Below are 6,684 nucleotides of genomic sequence, written 5' to 3'. Positions count from 1 at the left end.
GGACAGGGAGGCCTAGCGTGCTGCAGTCCATGGGGTCCAAAGAGTCAGATATGACTGAGCAACTGAACTGAATTGACTGAACTGAGCTGACGAAGACAATCTTATCTTATACTATCCTCTACTTGCTTACTCCCATCTAGAAACAGGTTTCTTTTCTGTTCCTTGAGCATGATGTATGCTTTTCTCCTTTAGAAACTTTGAGCTTGTTATTTCTTCTTCCTAGAATTTATTTCCACTAGTGTTCTGCATGATTAATTTGATGACCATCTTCAGTTCTTTGGTTGTAAGTTACTTTCTTAGGGAGGTCATCCTAGACCACCTTACTTATCATTACAACTTGCCACCTCCGCACCCTGGGTCCTCCTGAACCCTTTTACAAAGTTGCGCATGTTACCCTTTTATTCCTATAGCAGTTATCACCTATCAAGCTATGTATTTTTTTATGTCCTTTATCACAGAGGAGGAAATAGCAACCCACTGCAGTATTCTTGCCTGGAAAATTCCATGGACAGAGGAGCCTGGTGGGCTACATTTCATAGGTCTGCAAAGAATCTGACACAACTGAGCATACACACATCTTTTTTATTCACTGATGTACTTTCAACTCAGTAAATTGACACCTGAACATAATTGGTGCTCAATACTCATCTGGTCAATGAATAAACAAATGCTTGTTAAAAAAAAATACTTAAAAGATGCTTCTTGGTCATGCTCCTCATATCCCTTGTTGGATTTAACCATCACACTATGAATTGTATTCATCTACCTTTTATTTATTCATTCGCCCATACAGCAATATTTCTTAAGCACTGCTAGACACTGCTGAGAATTGGGAATAGGAGATGTAAAAGACAGGCATGGTTTATGCTCTTGCAGAATTTAGAGCTGTATAGGATCATAAAGATCATCTTGTCCAATGGCCTTCAAAAAACAAAATTTAGAAGGCCCTTTAATCAAACAAATTTACATAAAAATTTAGAGACAACATAAATCAACACTTTAATTTGAAGACAAATAAAGAAGTAGGAAATAACACCATCTGTGCTTGGAAATCACTAATAAGGTTTCATTTTATAGCTTGAATCATTCAAGACATGAATAACTTGAATGATTCTTGGTTCCTGTAAAGGAAAGCAAAAACATATTTGGCTTCAGGGCAGCTGGGTTTGTAGGTCATGATCTTTGTACTGTGATGTGCTAAATTTGCACACTATTTCAGGAACTGACTTTTTGAACTATATGAAGTCTTCTAGCGACTCAGAGGAATTGTGTCTTTTTAATGCAATCTGTTGTTGTTAAGGCCCTGACATCATAACTATCATTCACAGGGTCTTGTCAACTGACGCGTGTGAACATAGTGCTTCCAGTAATGATCACAAATCAGTTGCATGGAGACTGTATTTTATGTTTGTTTTGTTTTTTTTCTCTAATTTCTGGGAATCATGAACAATGGGGTTTGCTTGTCCTCATACAACATTCTTACAACTTGGAAAACTTACTGCTGGGTCTAGGGAAACAATGAACTGGATTGTCTTTCCAGTTCTGGTAGCAAGGACTTAAATTACTCTGTGAACTTTATAGCAATTTATTATTGAAACAACTTGTTATTAGAATTCCTCAAAAGGTCTTTGGTGTCTTATCATATTTTACTATTCAAATTGTAAACTTCATGTGAGATAAGAGATAACTTGTGTTCACTTGCTTCATTTCTACCTGTTTCTTTAAAATTCTATAAATAACAACTTATTCATTTTAGTAATTAAATTGTATAAAATGCTCTATTATATATATACTCTATTATGAATAGATACCATAAAATATGAAAAGAAACATAGAAAATTATTTGCAAAAAATCTCTGGCTTAAAAGAAATTGTAATATTCACTGGATCTGACATCGCCATTAAGTCACTTTTGCCTATTGCTGTCTAGATCCTACTTAGTAACAGAACCCCTACCACTTTAATTTTTGTAGGCTTCCCTCTCTCAGTTTAGGATGTTCAATATTCTAATCACCATCTTTTGAGTTGGAGGTTTTAAGGTTTATTGATCTCTCTTAAAATATGATGCCTAAAAGACCAGTACAATTCTTAATTTCGCCTTCCTTATGAACCTACTTTTGTTCCTATTGGCCATCTCCGAACCTTCAAACTCCTGTTTTTATATCATAGAACTTCCTTTTTAACTGGATAACTCTTCTCTGAAAAGACAGAAGTAGAAGAGAATTTCTGTGTCCTTTCCTCTCTTGAAAGAATTTAACCAGTTTTAATTTAAAAAATGTTTCCTGCCTAATCAACTTTCTGGTGACCAGAACCACTCCCTAAGTATAACATCAAGCTAAAATATTTATAGAACTTTTGAGTCTTTTGGTAGCTTTCTGTTTAAGTGTTGGATCAACAGGAATATATTATTCTTCAGGAGGACTAGATTCTGAAAGTTTTCTAGTCTCTTTTTTTCACATCCCAACTCCCCTGCTCCCTAGAATCTAGTAGTTTTTCCTAAGGGAATCAGATAGCAATTGACAGCAAATTATCAGCTTCATTCAGTTCTTTAAAAAGCCTGATTTCTTTAGAATGTCTGCCTCCTCACATACTTTTGGCTCTTCCTGGAAGGCATTTTGGGGCCTGTTCTCTTGGCTAACACCTTCTTATGCATGCTTCAACTCTCAGCTGAACTGTCACATCCATAAGACATCTCCTCTGAATCCACCAAGCCCCAAGCCCCAGATCAATTTAACTGTCTTTTTTCTGTGTATGAATCTATCATGGGACAATGTGATAATACTGTATTGTTATTTCTACTGTGTTTATCTATAAGCCATACTAGGTATTACTCTTTTTGAAGAGATAGAACTTGTTTGTTCAATTTAATGTCTGTATGATAGCAGATTATAGGCAGTAGATGATGATATAGAAATAAACTAATTAATGAATGACATCTTGCTATTTCTTATTATGAAATATATATGTAAGCATATAAACACTTATGTGTATTACGGTTAAAAGAATAGTAAAATAAATGTTCATTTAGCCACCTTATAGTAAAAGAAGCAGAATGTAAGTAGTCATTTAGGATCCCTCAATATAATTCCCCTTTGCCCTGCAAGTTTATTATATTTTCTGAATGTGATCTTAATCATATTCTTTTTCCTTTTGTTTTTATTACACATGTATTGAACATTAGTAATATAGGGCTTAGTTTTGTCTGCACTGGAATGTATATAAATGGAACTATATCGTGTGCATTTTTCTGCAACTTGTCTGGTTCATATTTTTTCTTTAATCTATTTTGACGTACATAGTTGAAGTCTAATGTTTTACTAGTATAGAATATTCCATTTTATGACTATTCTAAATGTATATATCTATTACATTCTTATAGGACATTTTGACTAATTATAAGAATTTTGTTATGTAAAGCAATGAAATTTTAAGCTTAGAGAAAATCCCCATAAATTTGGAGACATAAGTGTTTCTCTTTGTCACATGACAGAGAATATGCTGGTGAAGAGAACATGCAAATCTCCAGCTTGAATAGGTGCTGCCAAATTGTTTCCAAATGGTTGTATAATTACATGTATCCCACAGATACATATGAATTTCTGTTAACCCACACTCTAGCCAATATCACCATTGTCTAATTTTTATTTGTTTTCCAAATAACATACATGTGGAAAGATATCAGAATGATTTTCATTTCAGTTTTCCTGAGCACTAACCAGGTGCAACGTATTTTCGTATGACTGAGAATCTGTTGTGTTTCACCTTGTGTGAAATGCCTGTGCATTCTTTTGGCCAATTTTCTACTGGGTTATTTGTCTTTTTCTTAACAACATAGCTATTAATTCTGTTTATTATATGCATAATAAATGTTTTCTCGGCTTGTATCTTAACATTTTTATGATTTGCTATTCACATTTAAGTCTCAAATCTACCTAGAATTGATTTTTGTGCATATATGAGTTATGGTTCCAATTTAGTTTTTTATGGGTAACCAGTTATTTCAGGATAATTTATTAAAAGTAAATCTAAAAGCCATTTTTTTCTACCATCATCTATAATGTCTACCTTGTCATAAATCTAGTTTCCATACATGCAGAGGTCTGTTCTGAATTCTTCAGTCTATCCTATGTATTTGTTTAGCACTTTGTCACTACACCGTCTTCATATCTTAACTTTACAATAAATATTAATATCTATATTTTGTCTTCCTATCGTCATTTTATCTATCTTGTTCTTATTTCTTGAAAGTATCTAATCTTGGTAATTTAGTCTGCTTTGCAAATTTTAGATTCAGCTCATTAAATTCAGTAAAAAATTGTTTTGATATTTTGGCTGAAATTGCTTTTGTACTTACGGAAAGCTTATATTTTTATGGTATTGGATCTTCTCATCATAAACACTGGAAATAATTTAAGTAAATTAGATTTCAAACATGTATGTTAGTAACATACACATATTTATATCAAAAGATTGCACTTTTTTGTTGAAGGTATTTCTAAACAATATGATGCTATTTAAATGAAGTTTTTTATATTGAAAACATATTGCCTAATATATTTTCATTGTTTAATACAATTTAATATGTTTAGGTATTGATTTTGTATTGAGCAGCCATCTAAATATTAATTTTACAATTGATATGTATCAATAGATTCTTCTAGAATTCTTAGGTTAACTATCATAGAAATATACTTAATGTGACCTGTGAATGTTTTGCTTTTCCTTTATAGTATGTATATTTGATCTTTTTCTTAATATCTTGTTATTCTTTCTAAGACTTCTATTAAGAGATGAATAAAATTCAGAGCATCATTATTGATTTTAATTTTTGAATGTTTTTGGCTCATTTTCAAATCTATTTTGTCATTATTTATAGTCTCTTCCTGCTTACTCAAACTTTAAAGTTTTATTTTATTTTTTGTTCACTTACCCGACCAGTAACACTGAAGAAGCTGAAGTCGAATGGTTTGATGAAGACCTACAAGACCTTCTAAAACTAACACTGGAAAAGATGTCCTTTTCATTATAGGGGACTGGAAGGCAAAAGTAGGAAGTCAAGAAACACCAGGAGTAACAGGCAAATTTGGCTTGGACTACAGAATGAAGCAGGGCAAAGGCTAATAGAGTTTTGCCAAGAGAACGGACTGGTTATAGCAAACACCCTCTTCCAACAACACAAGAGAAGACTCTACACATGGACATCACCAGATGGTCAACACCAAAATCAGGTTGATTATCCTCTTTGCAGCCAAATGGAGAAGGACTATACAGTCAGCAAAAACAAGACCAGGAGCTGACTGTGGCTCAGATCATGAACTCCTTATTGCCAAATTCAGACTTAAATTGAAGAAAGTTGGGGAAACCAATAGACTATTCAGGTATGAGCTAAATCAAATCCCTTATGACTATACAGTGGAAGTGAGAAGTAGATTTAAGGGACTAGATCTGATAGACAGAGTGCCTGATGAACTATGAACGGAGGTTCCTGACACTGTACAGGAGACAGGGATCAAGACCATCCCCAAGAAAAAGAAATGCAAAAAGCAAAATGGCTATCTGAGGAGGCCTTACAAATAGCTGTGAAAAGAAGAGAAGCGAAAAGCAAAGGAGAAAAGGAAGGACACATCCATTTGAATGCAGAGTGCCAAAGAATAGCAAGGAGAGATAAGAAAGCCTTCCTCAGTGATCAGTGCAAAGAAATCCAGGAAAACAACAGAATGGGAAAGACTAGAGATCTCTTCAAGAATTAGAGATACCAAGGGAACATTTCATGCAAAGATGGGCTCGATAAAGGACAGAAATGGTATGAACCTAACAGAAGCAGAAGATATTAAGAAGAGGTAGCAAGTATACACAGAAGAACAGTACAAAAAAATCTCCACGACCAAAATAATCATGATGGTGTGATCACACACTCACCTAGAGCCAGACATCCTGGAATGTGAAGTCAAGTGGGCCTTAGGAAGCATCACACGAACAAAGCTAGTGGAGGTGATGGAATTCCAGTTGAGCTATTTCAAAACTTAAAAGATGATGCTCTGAAAGTGCTGCACTCAATATTCAGCAAATTTGGAAAACTCAGCAGTGGCCACAGGACTGGAAAAGGTCAGTTTTCATTCCAATCCCAAAGAAAGGCAATGCTAAAGAATGCTCAAACTACTGCACAATTGCACTCGTCTCACACACTGGTAAAGTAATGCTTAAAATTCTCCAAGCCAGGCTTCAACAATATGTGAAACGTGAACCTCCAGATGTTCAAGCTGGTTTTAGAAAAGGCAAAGGAACCAGAGATCAAATTGCTAACATCCACTGGATCATTGAAAAAGCAAGAGAGTTCCAGAAAAACATCTATTTCTGCTTTATTGCCTATGCCAAAGCCTTTGACTGTGTGGATCACAATAAACTGTGGAAATTTCTGAAGGAGATAAGAATACCAGACCACCTGACCTCCCTTTTGAGAAACCTGTATGCAGGTCAGGAAGCAACAGTTAAAACTGGGCATGAAACAACAGACTGGCTCCAAATAGGAAAAGGTGTACGTCAAGGCTGTATATTGTCACCAGGCTTACTTAACTTATATGCAGAGTACATCATGAGAAATGCTGGGCTGGAGGAAGCACAAGCTGGAATCAAGATTGTCGGGAGAAATATCAATAACCTCAGATATGCAGATGACACCACCTA

Source organism: Bos javanicus, chromosome 3 (genome assembly GCF_032452875.1).
Source record: "Bos javanicus breed banteng chromosome 3, ARS-OSU_banteng_1.0, whole genome shotgun sequence".
In the NCBI taxonomy this organism is placed as follows: Eukaryota; Metazoa; Chordata; class Mammalia; order Artiodactyla; family Bovidae; genus Bos; species Bos javanicus.
Note: the sequence above shows the minus strand (reverse complement) of the source record.